Source organism: Stegostoma tigrinum, chromosome 7 (assembly GCF_030684315.1).
Source record: "Stegostoma tigrinum isolate sSteTig4 chromosome 7, sSteTig4.hap1, whole genome shotgun sequence".
In the NCBI taxonomy this organism is placed as follows: domain Eukaryota; kingdom Metazoa; phylum Chordata; class Chondrichthyes; order Orectolobiformes; family Stegostomatidae; genus Stegostoma; species Stegostoma tigrinum.
In genome coordinates this window covers 75,809,720-75,824,509 of record NC_081360.1, presented here as the reverse complement: position 1 = coordinate 75,824,509, position 14,790 = coordinate 75,809,720, and the positions used below count along the sequence as shown (strand labels likewise).

Here is a 14,790-nt window from a genome sequence, read left to right as displayed (position 1 = left end):
TGCACAAATCCAAAGTAGTGAAACTATTCCATTTTATCCAGGGATAAACTGCATTGCACCACAAGAGCCCAATAGATAATGGCACATTAAAATATTCTTAAAACACTCTGTTCAGATGTGTTATGATATGCTTCTGGAGCAGGTGAGACTTGAACCCAGGCTTTCTTGGCTCTTCACTGTACTGGAAACTATGACAGTAACAGAATGTATCAGCTGAAAATGACCTATGTTTAATAGCAGAAGGAAAGAAGCAGAAGCAAGTCAGACTTTGTCTGGGATAGTAGTTATTTATTCCATAAATAGTCTCAGAGCACTTCAGGTGCAAAATCACTGGGATCCCTGCAGAAATGGTGAAAAATTTTCAACATGGTCTTTTTCTCCTAGTGTTCTATTGATATCTTGCCAAAATAACAGCAAGAGATTATGACAATGCTAGAAATTCGAAAGCTCAGTTTTATATGTTTTTCTCTGATTTTCTGTCCACATATATTGCCAGACCTGCCGAGTAACCTAGCATTCTCTGTGATTGTTTCAGATGTTCAGAATCCTCAGTATTTTGCTTTCCTTCGAAGATAAAGGAACATCTGATTTAAAAGTTCCTAGTATGTCCTTTCGGTGTTAGACTTAACCAGAGATTATGCTTTTCAGTGCCAGATATCACAGATCTCTGACTTCTTGGTGAATGTGTATTTTTTCAATTTGCGTTATATTCTTTGAGAGAGAGGTTGAGATCAAACAGGGAGAGAGAAAGCAAAGTTTCTCTAGTTCCAGTTACATTTCCATTTTTCTCTCAAACAGATTGTCAGATCAGCAAAAGGATAATTCATTCATGTACTCCTCTGTCTGGGCTCATTGTTTTCTGAGTTAGATAACTTGCAGGTGACTTTTTCATCCCCAAGCTGTGAAACTTCTCCATAAAAGTATAAATCAAATAGCAAAGCTAGTTCTGTGTTTTAAATCCTTTTGTAAATATTAATATTAATTTTGCCTCAGACAGTCTTTGTTTATCCCAAATCACATTTTATCACTGCACTCGAAAGTTAACTCTGCTTTGTCCCAACATACACAGCCAGACCCATTGAGTTTTGCCAGTAATATCTGTTTTTTGTGTCAGATCTCCAGTATCCACAGATCTTCATTTTATTTTGTTTTACTTTGTGTCACACTGATTTCATGAATCTGAGCTGACCTCTGGTCAGCAGGATGCCGTGGCCATTTTAAGTCAGTAAATTTCCTTTTTAAAACAACTTTAACCTGTGACTGTCCCAGGTTTTAAAATCAGATGATGGTAGTCAAAAAACTGTTAGTTCCCATTTTGCTACTATCATGACAAAATTCTAACATGAACTTAATATCCCTCTCACACATTTAGAGGACTAGAAGCAGACATACAATAGCAGGTACATTACATTCAAAGTTAAGTTGTATCATTAAATGATGTGGTCATCCTTGACTGAGGTAAATGGCTTGTTGGAACTAATCAAGAGCAAAATAGCTGTACACGGATGGATTTTCACATTATGAGGATAACACACACAGCTGCTTTGTCTGTCATGCTTTGCTGGTCTGGTAAGGGAATGCTTTGCATATCATGAGATGAGCTGCGGAATCTGTTTTTTTATACTTATAGACCTATTTTACAAATTATTGGCTCACTTTACAGTGCAGTTGGAAAGTGCTCATGCACATTTTGTTAAACTGCACAATTTATACAAAAATGCAATGGCTCTTGTGCAGAAAGCTCTTGAAAATAAAGTATAAAATCAAAATAATGGTCATAATTGGTTTCAGTCTCTATCCTTGTTCAAACCCAAAATAATAAAAATCTCTAACTCAATGCACACTGAAAAATCTCACAGCATGTTTTACATTCAGAACAAAGCATTTGAAAAGATAAGAGGAACCATAACAAAAGCAAAATGATGTAACTCATACTCTTCTTTTTCAGTTTTCTGCTCAAAGGCAGATCCAACCCATGACAATGCAATCTCAATCATGATTAGGACAAGGTCCTAAACCCACCCCAGCCAGAACTGGAATTGAACCCCATACTGTTGGCACCAATGTTACACATACCATCCATCCAGCCAACCAGCACTCTCCCACACCCCAGAAAGTCCAGGTTGTTGTGACAGCATGCACTTTTATGCCCATGTTATAGCCTGGAGTTGTGGATAATGATGAAAGAGGTTCAAATGTTCTTACCATCTTATGGCTCAATTGGAAACTCTCCTATTATTGTGCATTGGCAGGATTTGGAACTTGACACTTGACTTGTTTGACCACCGAACCCTGGAATGGGATTTGAACCAAGACATTCTGTCTAAGAGGCAAGGATGCTGCTGTTGCACGACAAGAATTTTGTCTTCCCACTCTTTCAGCCTTCATGTAACTATAATGCTGTTCATTGACTTGTGCAATTTTCAAAGTGGGTTATTTAGCAGTAATGGATCAACTTCTGTGACGGACATGATGACTCTCATATTGAAGTGAAAAGATACCTGGTGGATACATTTAAAATTTTAAAATTAATGGAGTTCTTGAGTAGTATCTCATTTTGAGTAGAATTATTGATATTTTTTCAAACATATCAGGAAGTCCATCTTCACTTGCAGGCTTGATACTAATAAGATTTATGGAAAATTTCAATTATCTTAAGCTATTAGTCCACATCCTGCATATGAACATATATATTAGGAGTTGGAGTATGTCATTTGGTCCCTCAAGGTGACTCCAGCATTCAAAAGATCATGGTTGACCTGACTATAAACCCAAGTCCACATTCCCACTGACACGTAATAACATTTCACCCACTTGCTTCCAAATTACCTGTTCTTTAAAAATGCTCAAAGGATGGAAGCATAAAGGGCCTGAACAGCATGGGCTATGGTGGGAAATCCAGGAGAGGTCCAGCAAGGCCTTCCTCAATCTTGGGAGCAACTAGTTATATTTGTGAAAAGAATTCCAGACATTGAGGCAAATTTCTTGCTATGGGGCAGTGAGGGGTTTATTAACAGGGATTTTTGCTCTTTAAAACCCTCACGAACAACAAATCTCACCTCATCAACATACAGGTTGCCATGATACAACCTGATACATAGAATCTAAACACAAAAATTCCTGACATGAAAGTCAGAGTGGGTGCCAGGCAATTCCAGCATGCCACTTGCTCTTCTGGACTGACATCTTAGATACCCAGCGCCAACATCTCAGGGCATATTACATTGGCAGTTTCTTCATTCACCACATGCCTGTGGATGCTGCAATCCAACATCTGCCAGCCTCTCCACACCATCATGGGACATCTCAGTTCTAGTTACTGTACACTTTTGCACTTCAATGTTACACTTTTGGGCATGTCACCAACTACAGTTTCTCTGCTGCTGCAAGGTCACTTTGGGCTTAGGGGCAGGTACCCAGCATCCAGGCAGGACCGAGTTAATCTCAAAACTACATAATTGCTCACCTTGAACTTTCTTTGATATTCACAGCATCTCTGTTTTGCATTGCCCTTTTTTTTTAAGTGCAGACACAAAGCCAATTGAGTAGATACTGCCTATCATCAGGAAGATGTTTAGTGATTAAAGGGTATTGGTGATGGTTAGGAAAGTGGCGTTCAGGCTGAGATGAGATCATTTCAGCCTGAAATGTGCCAAGAGAGAGCCAGAATAACCTACATTGCCCTTGGGAATTTTATTTTGTTTTTCCAAATCTTGATCCAACAGGTGGCATAGGTTCAGAGATAATGGGAACTGCAGATGCTGGAGAATTCCAAGATAATAAAATGTGAGGCTGGATGAACACAGCAGGCCAAGCAGCATCTCAGGAGCACAAAAGCTGACGTTTCGGGCCTAGACCCTTCATCAGAGAGGGGGATGGGGGGAGGGAACTGGAATAAATAGGGAGAGAGGGGGAGGCGGACCGAAGATGGAGAGTAAAGAAGATAGGTGGAGAGAGTGTAGGTGGGGAGGTGGGGAGGGGATAGGTCGGTCCAGGGAAGACGGACAGGTCAAGGAGGTGGGATGAGGTTAGTAGGTAGCTGGGGGTGCGGCTTGGGGTGGGAGGAAGGGATGGGTGAGAGGACGAACCGGTTAGGGAGGCAGAGACAGGTTGGACTGGTTTTGGGATGCAGTGGGTGGGGGGGAACAGCTGGGCTGGTTGTGTGGTGCAGTGTGGGGAGGGGACGAACTGGGCTGGTTTAGGGATGCAGTAGGGGAAGGGGAGATTTTGAAACTGGTGAAGTCCACATTGATACCATATGGCTGCAGGGTTCCCAGGCGGAATATGAGTTGCATAGGTTAATGGTTTCAGAGATAGTAGGAACTGCAGATGCCGGAGAATCTAAGATAACAAGGTGTAGAGCAAGATGAGCACAGCAAGCCAAGCAGCATCAGAGAAGCAGGAAGGTTGATGTTTCGGACGTAGGCCCTCTAGGCTGAATTATATTTATTATGTCTCGTCAGCCCTTCTCTACTTCATGACATCTTTTCACCTTCAGGATGTCATATTGCAGCTTTATAAGACTTTGGTTAGGCCACACTTACAGTATTGCATCCAATTCTGGTCACCACATTACACAAAGAATGTGGACATTTTGGAGAGGGTGCACAAGAGGTTTACCAGGATGCTGCCTGGAGGAGAGGATATAAGCTGTACGGAGAGACTAGAAAAACTCTTTACAGCAGTGGAGGCTACGGGGAGACTTGATAGAAGTCTATGAAATTATGAGATATATTGCTAGGTTGACGGCAGAATCTTTTTCCCAGAGTTGTAATGTCTAAAACTAGAGGGAGTTAAGGTGACGGGTGAAAGTTCAAAGGAGATATGAGGGGTTTTTTTTGACCACAGAGTAGTAGGAGTCTAGAACACGCTGCCAGGGGTGGCGATGGGGCAAATATGATGACGGCATTTAAGGGCTTTTTAAATAAGCACATGAATGTGCAATAAATGAAGGGATATGGACCAGTGGTAGGCGGAAGGGATTAGTTTAATTTAGCGCCTTGTCAGCACAACATTGAGAGCCAAGGGACCCATTCCTGCGCTGTACAGTTCTATTTTCTATAGTGTCTGTGCTTTTTCTGTACTGCAGCCAAAGCGTCAATATGGGTAGTATGGCAGCTCAGTGGTTAGCACTGCTACTTCACAGTGTCAGGACCCAGGTTTGGGCAACAATCTATGTGGAATTTACACATTCTCCCCGTATCTGCATGGGTTTCCTTGGGTGCTCCGGTTTCCAACAATAGTCCAAAGATGTGCAGATTAGGTGGATTGGCCATGCTAAATTGCCTTGTCGTATCCAGGAACGTGCAGGCTAGGATTAGCCATGGGAAATGCAAGATTACAGGGGTAGGTGAGTCTGTGTGGGAAGCTCTTTGGAGTATCAGTGTGGACTTGATTGGCTGAATGGCCTGCTTCCACACTGTAGGGATTCTATGATACTAAACATTTCCTGACCTCTCAGCAGCATTCCCTGTCATTTTTTAAAAACACCTCCCAAGCTGATTGAATACTAGCCTCATCTGGTAGCCGAGTGCAGCCTTCCTAACAGTTCCACACTCTTTGCCACGGATTTAATGCGACCACAGCAAATGCCGTATCCTTAGCCTTGCACTCATACCTGGAACACCCGGACAACAAAGACACCTACGTCAGACTCCTGCTCGTTGGCTACATCTCCGCCTTCATTATCCCTTCCAGACTGATCTCAAAATTGCTCCACCTTGGTCTCGGCTGAACCCTCTGCAACTGGAAGCTCAGCTTTCTGACCCAATAGGCTGTAATCAGTGAGGATAGGTAACTGCACCTCCTCCACAATAACTCAGCACAGGAGCCCTCCAAGGATGTGTCCTCAGCCCCCTACTGAACTCCCTGTACACCTATGACTGTGTTGCCAAATTCCAAATGAATGCCATCTACAAATTCACTGATGACACCACTGTAGTGGGACGGATATCTAACAATGATGAGTCAAAATACAGAATGAAGAAAGATGGCTTGGTGAAGTGGTGCAATGAAAATAATCTGTCTCACAACAGGAGCAATACGAAAGAACTGATTATTGACTTCAGAAGGAAAGGAAGAGAACATGCCCCCATCTATATTAACAGAATTGAGGTTGACAGAGTGAAGAGCGTAAAGTTCCATAACCAACGACCTGTCCTGGGCTTCCCACATAAATGCAACATCAAAAAAGCACAACAATCTGAGCCAGGTGGCTCAGGAAATTTGGCATATGCATGAGGTCCCTCACCAGCTTCTAACAGTGCACTCTGTGGGTGCATAAGGGCCTAGTATGGCAATTGCTCTGTGCAGGACCATAGGAAACTACAAAAGGTGGTGTGCACAGCCCAGACCATCACAGAAGTCAACCCTCTATTCATAGACTCCATTTACAAGGCTCGCCTGTCGTGGAAAGGTGGCCACCATTACCAAAGACCCATCGCACCCCAGTAATGACCTTCTATAACCTCTTCCATCAGGCAGAAGATACAGGAGCCTGAACACACACACAAGCAGATTAAGGAACAACTTCTTTCTGGCTGTTATCAGACTGTTGAATGGACTCTGACCTCAAGTAATATAGCTTGCAATGTAACCTTTCTGTTTCCAAGTCTTTTTGATCTGAACATCCTTTACTTGCTGTGATCTGCTTGTACCGCTTGTAAACAAAGCTTTTCACTTTATTTCAGTACAGGTGACAATAAAATCAATCAATCTCAGAAACTATCAAACCATTAATGACAAAAGGCTCGCAAAAAGACTTTTCAGTAATGTCGTAATGGGATTATTTTTGTGTATCACTGCTTCTGCCAATATCTGGGTGTCAGTGCTGTGCTATTAAGACCACACACATGCAATCAGCAGAACAGGAGCTAATTTCCACAATAGCTTCAAAAGCACAAGTGTATGATTCCTCATTACTATTTAGAATAGACCAATGCTAGGGATGCTTAATATACATCTTAAGAAATGTGGTGATGAGGGTTAGGATTTCTAATGAACACTTTTGTATAATCATTGAGGAAAGGACCAATGTAGGAGGAGAAGTTGGCCATTCAGATTATCCAGTCTGATCTACCAGTCAATGAGATCATTGCTGATTGATCATCCTAAACTCCATTTTTCCTGCAATTTTTCTCAAAGGCCTTGAATCTCTTGTTGATTAAAAATCTATCTTACCCTTGATTTTTTTAAAAAATCATTGAGGGAATGTGGCCATCATTGCCCGTCCCTAATTGCTCAGAGGACTGTTTGCTGAGGGTCTGGAGTCACACATTGTCAAGACTAGTTATTTCCTAAAAGACATTCCTGACACTTGTCAATGGTTTCATGGTAATCACTTAACTCTTAATTAAATTGGATTCAAATTCCATCATCTGCTATAGATTGGGTCTAAAAACTGGTCCCCAGAACATCACCTGGGTCACTGGATTAATAGTCTAGTGATAATGCCCTCGAGGCCATCACTTTGCCCACAATATACTTAATGACCCAGCCTCGACATCTCTGTGGGGCAAAGAATTCCATAGATTCTCTACCCTCTGAGGGATTAAATTCCTTCATTTCTGTCCTAAATAAATGGCCCTTATTCTGATTATGCTCTCTTGTCACAGACTTTCCAACAAATGGAAGCAAGCTTTCTGCATCAACCCTGTCAAGTCCCTAAGAATCTCATATGTTCAATAAGGTAACCTCTCACTTTTCAAAATTCTAATAAACATAGATCCAATCTTAATTGCTCCTCATAAGACAGTCCTCAGTGATTAATTTTATACTCAAATCTTCAACAAAATGTAAATGAATTTCTACCTGTTGCCTACCTCGCATACTGGGTGACTAATTTCAGGAAGCAGTCCTTCAAAAAAAAATTTGGCTCCAACTTGCATATTGATGGTTGTGATGCTTATTTTAGACTTCAGACTGGGCAATGTAAGAAAAGGCCCCCAACTGGTTTTGCTAACATTTGTGTAGATATTATGCTAAATTGACCTGATCTACACCCAATTAACACCTGAAAATGAGACCAATGCTATCATGACTCACTGAAAATAATGTGCTGTAAATCAAATCCCACCATTCCCTGAGACTTCACAAATGTGAAAGTTTCATTAAACCATCAAATTGTCTACTTCTATCTGTTTAAGTCAGCTGTAAGAATATGCATGCCAGGTTTTTCCCAATAACAACAACATAACTATTTATAGTAATCACATTTTTTAAGCAAATGACAAAGAGTAAACCAGATTAATTGCTAATCTGTGATTGTATCACTTTAAAAAGAACATTGAAGAATTACAACTTCTAATTTAAGTGACTTAAGCTTTAATGTTTTTAGCGCTCACACTCAAACACATGAAGAAAAGCAGACAAACAAATATTGTGCGTGGAATCTTATAGAGTGGAGCAACATAGCCTTTATGCCAGCACCAGATGAGAGGTCTGGTGAGACATTTGAAGTATCTCACTCCATCTTTCCTGCTTTTGACAAATGACACAGCAGGTATTTCATTAATTAAATGGAAATTATTATTTTTTAAACACCTTGTTGACCGCAGTAAAATTCAGTTTTCCATTTGCCGAAACAAACCAGACATCAATAAAACATGATTGGAAACCAGAGCGAACCTGGCAAATTATCTTGTCGCTCGCTCCAAAAGACCTCCATGTTGGACACTGGGCACACTCCACAGCAATGGCTGCATGCACCCCACATTCACAGGCATTGAACAAGTCACCCCTGCGTTCTTTGCTTGCTGGCATCATGTTCAATCAATCTGAGCCTAACTGGACACACTCAGCTTCCCTGCCTTGCACTGCCCTTCTTAGGGCTAAAGGACATAGTGAGAAAACAAGAACAGGGTGCTGGGTTGGATGATCCGCCATGACCATATTGAATGGTACAGCAGGCTCGAAGGGCTGAATGGCTAACTCCTACTCCAATTTTCCACATTTCTATGTTTGCCATTTTGCACTATGCACCCTCAGCCAGAAATGTCAGGCTCATATTATTTCATCCATCTCACTTTCCCATTTAAGCACAGACACAAAGGGAGAAAAAAACATGTAATATTTGTTAACAGGATTCAGTCAAGACAAGGGAGCTAGCCTTTGCTCAGGGGGTCCCACCACATTAAGCCAAGATCAGTGTTTGATAACAGTCAAGGGGCTGGAAAACAGTTAGTGAGCCAGTTGGTGCAATCAGAGTCAGGATAATCTCAAACAAAGGTAGAAGAGCCAAATGTTGGGGAATATCTCTACCCTATTCAATCTCAATTGAAGTAGTTCTAAAGAATGGTCACCCCACATTCAAAAAATGAATGCTGCTTTTCCCTCCATAGTTACTGCCAGTCCTGCTGAAGTTCTCCAGCATTCTCTGTGTTGTTTCAGGGTTCCAGCATCCATTGTATTTTGCCTTTGTTCAAGTGTTGGCGAGGGATATTTTTTGAGTGCAAGGAACCTGAGGGACAAGTGTGGATGCTGCAAGCCTCTAGGCTTCTGTCTTCTCTTGTTTTCATTCCCTGTTAAAAGGGACTGAAGCTGGTTCGATTAAAGATTGTTGCTATGCTGAGCTCCTGTGAGCCCACGCAACTGGAGACAATTGAAAAGTCAATCAAAAGACAGTCTCTAGGCAGAAGCAAAAACAGAAATTGCTATTCTGACAAATGATCACCTGACCCAACACATTAACTCTGATTTCTCTCCACAACTGCTGCCAGATCTCCTGAGCTTTTCCAACAATTTCTGTTGTTGTTTCTGATTTACAGCAACCATAGTTCTTTCAGTTTTTATTCAGTCTCTGGGTAGAATTGCCCTGATAAAGTCATACAGCACAGAAACCAACTCACCCATGTTGACCAGAGTTCCTAAACTGAATTAATCACATTAGCCTGTGCTTTGTCCAGAACCCTCTAAAACTTTCCTATTCATATACTTGTCCAAATGTCTTTTCAATGTTGTAATTTAAATTGATCACACACAGGTGGTACCAATTGGTCACAACTTCTCCCTCCCTGCTCCATAGAACATAGAACATAGAACAGTACAGCACAGAACAGGCCCTTCAGCCCACAATGTTGTGCCGACCATTGATCCTCATGGATACACCCTCAAATTTCTGTGACCATATGCATGTCCAGCAGTCTCTTAAATGACCCCAATGACCTTGCTTCCACAACTGCTGCTGGCAACGCATTCCATGCTCTCACAACTCTCTGCGTAAAGAACCTGCCTCTGACATCCCCTCGATACTTTCCACCAACCAGCTTAAAACTATGACCCCTCGTGCTAGCCATTTCTGCCCTGGGAAATAGTCTCTGGCTATCGACTCTATCTATGCCTCTCATTATCTTGTATACCTCAATTAGGTCCCCTCTCCTCCTCCTTTTCTCCAATGAAAAGAGACCGAGCTCAGTCAACCTCTCTTCATAAGATAAGCCCTCCAGTCCAGGCAGCATCCTGGTAAACCTCCTCTGAACCCTCTCCAAAGCATCCACATCTTTCCTATAATAGGGCGCCCAGAACTGGACGCAGTATTCCAAGTGCGGTCTAACCAAAGTTTTATAGAGCTGCAACAAGATCTCACGACTCTTAAACTCAATCCCCCTGTTAATGAAAGCCAAAACACCATATGCTTTCTTAACAACCCTGTCCACTTGGGTGGCCATTTTAAGGGATCTATGTATCTGCACACCAAGATCCCTCTGTTCCTCCACGCTGCCAAGAATCCTATCCTTAATCCTGTACTCAGTTTTCAAATTCGACCTTCCAAAATGCATCACCTCGCATTTATCCAGGTTGAACTCCATCTGCCACCTCTCAGCCCATCTCTGCATCCTGTCAATGTCCCGCTGCAGCCTACAACAGCCCTCTACACTGTCAACGACACCTCCGACCTTTGTGTCGTCTGCAAACTTGCTGACCCATCCTTCAATTCCCTCGTCCAAGTCATTAATAAAAATTACAAACAGTAGAGGCCCAAGGACAGAGCCCTGTGGAACCCCACTCACCACTGACTTCCAGGCAGAATATTTTCCTTCTACTACCACTCGCTGTCTTCTGTTGGCCAGCCAATTCTGTATCCAAGCAGCTAAGTTCCCCTGTATCCCATTCCTCCTGACCTTCTGAATGAGCCTTCCATGGGGAACCTTATCAAATGCCTTACTGAAGTCCATATACACCACATCCACAGCTTGACCCTCATCAACCTTACTAGTCACATCCTCAAAAAACTCGATAAGGTTTGTAAGGCATGACCTACCCCTCACAAAGCCGTGTTGACTGTATTTGATCAAGCCATGCTCTTCCAGATGGTCATAAATCTTATCCCTCAGAATCCTTTCTAACACCTTGCAGACGACAGACGTGAGACTTACCGGTCTATAATTGCCGGGGATTTCCCTATTTCCTTTCTTGAAGAGAGGAATTACATTTGCCTCTCTCCAGTCCTCAGGTACGACTCCAGTGGAGAGCGAGGATGCAAAGATCTTCGCAAGTGGCGAAGCAATTGCATTTCTCGCTTCCCAAAGCAGCCGAGGACAAATCTGATCCGGGCCTGGCGACTTGTCAATCTTAATGTTTGACAAAATTTTCAGTACATCAGCTTCCTCTATCTCTATCCATTCCAGCATGCACACCTGCTCTTCAAAGGTTTCATTCACTACACAGGTCGTTTCTTTCGTAAAGACAGAAGCAAAAAAACTCATTTAGGGCTTCCCCTACCTCCTCAGGCTCCACACACAAGTTTCCTATGCTATCCCTGATCGGCCCTACTCTTTCTTTGACCATTCTCTTATTCCTCACGTAAGTGTAAAATGCCTTTGTGTTTTCCCGGATTCCTTCTGCCAAGCCTTTCTCGTGCCCCCTCCTGGCTCTCCTCAGACCATTTTTGAGCTCCTTCCTTGCCTGCATGTAATCCTCTCTAGCTGAACTTGACCCTAGCTTCCTCCACCTTATGTAAGCTACCTTCTTCCTTTTCACTAGAAGCTCCACCGCTCTCGTCATCCAAGGTTCCTTTATCTTACCCCGTCTTGCCTGTCTCAGAGGGACATATTTACTCATCACTCCCAACAACTGTTCCTTAAACCATCTCCACATGTCTATAGTTCCCTTACCATGGAACAACTGCTCCCAGTCCATGCTTCCTAACTCGTGTCTAATCGCATCATAGTTTCCTCTTCCCCAATTAAATATCCTCCCATTCTGCCTAATCCTCTCCTTCTCCATAGCTATGTAGAATGAGAGAGTGTTATGGTCACTATCACCAAAATGCTCTCCCACCACAAGATCTGATACCTGCCCCGGCTCGTTTCCGAGCACCAAGTCTAGAATGGCCTCTCCCCTCGTCGGCCTGTCAACGTACTGCGTTAGGAAACCCTCCTGAACACACCTTACAAAAACAGCTCCATTCAAATCTTCTGCTCGAAGGAGGTTCCAATCAATATTAGGAAAGTTAAAGTCACCCATTACAACAACCCTACTACGTGCACACTTTTCCAAAATCTGTCGACCTATGCTTTCTTCAATCTCCCTGCTGCTATTGGGGGGCCTGTAGTAAACCCCTAACGAGGTGACTACTCCCTTGCTGTTCCTAATTTCCACCCATACTGACTCAGTAGGCAGATCTTCCTCGACAATGGAAGCTTCTGTAGCTGTGATACCCTCTCTGATTAGTAGTGCTACACCCCCTCCTCTTTTTCCCCCCTCCCTATTCTTTTTAAATGTTCTAAACCCTGGAATATCCAGCAACCATTCCAGCCCATGAGAAACCCATGTCTCTGTTATGGCCACAACATCATAGCACCAGGTACTGATCCATGCTCTAAGTTCATCACTTTTATTCCTGATACTCCTTGCATTAAAGCAAACACACTTTAACCGATCCCTTGGTTCCTTCCCAGGAAAATCCTTCCCACTAGCTGGTCTACCTCTTGCTACTGCCTCACCTGCATCAACGCTCACCTCTGGTATACAGCTCAGGTTCCCACCCCCCTGCCATACTAGTTTAAACCCTCTCGAACTACTCGAGCAAACCTTCCACCCAGGACATTGGTCCCCTTCCAGTTCAGATGCAACCCGTCCTTCTTGTACAGGTCCCACCTTCCCCAGAAGGCATCCCAATTATCAACATATCTGAAACCCTCCCTCCTACACCAGCTGCGTAGCCACGTGTTCAGCTGCGCCTGCTCCCTGTTCCTCACCTCGCTATCTCGTGGCACCGGTAGTAAACCAGAGAACACTACTCTGTTCGTCCTGCTCTGCAGCTTCCATCCTAACTCCCTGAAATCACTTTTTATATCCTCAAACCTATTTCTGGCTATATCATTTGTGCCAATATGTAACACGATTTCTGGCTGTTCACCCTCCCCTTTCAGAACTTTATACACCCGATCGGAGACGTCCCGGACCCTGGCACCAGGGAGGCAACATACCTTCCGGGAATCCCGATCTTGCCCACAAAATCTCCTGTCGATTCCCCTAACTATCGAGTCCCCTACCACGAGTACTTTTCTATTCTGCCCCCTTCCCTTCTTTGCCACAGTGTCAGGCTCAGTGCCAGAGAACTGACTACTATGGCTTTCCTCTGGTAGGTCAACCCCCCCAGCAGTATCCAAAACGGTATACTTATTGCTGAGGGGAATGCCCACAGGGGATCTCTGCACTGTCTGTCTGTCCCCTTTCCTCCCCCTAACTGTAACCCATCTATCCTCGTCCTGAGCCTTAGGAGTGACCAACTCCCGATAACTCCTCTCAATTACCCCCTCTGCCTCCCGAATGATCCGTAGTTCATCCAGCTCCAGCTCCATTTCCCTAACACGGTTTTCAAGGAGCTGTAGCTGGGTGCACTTCCCGCAGATGTAGCCAGCGGAGACGTGTGCCACATCTCCCAACTGCCACATTTTGCAGGAGGAGCAAGCAACTGCCCTAGCATCCATACCCCACTTATCTGAACACCCACTCAATACTAAAGCAGAAAGCTCACTTCAAGTAATAATAACAAATTAATAACAAACTTATGTTCAATAGAGAAAGTTTAGAATGAACCTCACCTTATTAACTAGGTTAGAGGAGGAGGGCGGATGGGAGACACTACAGTTGTAGAGTCTCGGGTTAAGCCGCCTTGCTGATATATATGGTCACTGCTTTCCTTCCCGGCTGCCCCTCTGGTCCTCGTCACTTCCTCTGATGCTCCCGCTCCTTCTCTGAAAGAGGAAAAAAAAACACCGCTGCCCGCTACCGGTAAGTAATTTTAAAAATAAACTGCTTTACCTTAGCTGCAGTCTTCCGGGTCCGTCTTGCCTCCGCTGCATGGACACCACTCCTGTGTACCTCTCCTGTTTGCTGTGCAGTTGGTTTACTCAGGAAAAAGAAAGATTGGGTTTGGGGCCAACCTCACAAGTATGCAGATCTGCAGGTATCAAATTAATGGATAATTGGGACTGAGTGTAATGGGAAGATAAAAACGAAATTTTCTGTTTATAGTGATAATGAGAACTGCAGATGCTGGAGAATCCAAGATAACAAAATGTGAGGCTGTATGAACACAACAGGCCAAGCAGCATCTCAGGAGCACAAAAGCTGACGTTTCGGGCCTAGACCCTTCATCTGATGCTGCTTGGCCTGCTGTGTTCATCCAGCTCCAAACTTTGTTTTCTGTTTACACTTGTGCCTTCCAAATCACTCTAGTGTTTGACATTATATTTGAACCTGTCATAATTATGTACTCACCAAGGTATGTTGCGCTTTGAAGAATATCGGTTGAAGACACATTAATTATCTGAATTAGGGTATGCT

The 14,790-nt window shown here is 43.4% G+C and overlaps 1 long non-coding RNA gene across 1 annotated transcript in view; it reads right to left on the bottom strand.

Annotated features, from left to right (window-relative positions):
• The window catches only part of LOC132209825 (uncharacterized), an 86,783-nt gene extending 72,384 nt beyond the window's left edge, over positions 1-14,399 (bottom strand). Inside the window, exons 1-2 of the long non-coding RNA XR_009445959.1 lie at positions 14,046-14,399; positions 2,206-2,501 (exon numbers count right to left, since the gene is read on the bottom strand). This is a non-coding gene — a long non-coding RNA (uncharacterized LOC132209825). The remainder of the gene's footprint in view (positions 1-2,205; positions 2,502-14,045) is intronic.
• Between the last annotated feature and the right edge of the window lie 391 nt (positions 14,400-14,790).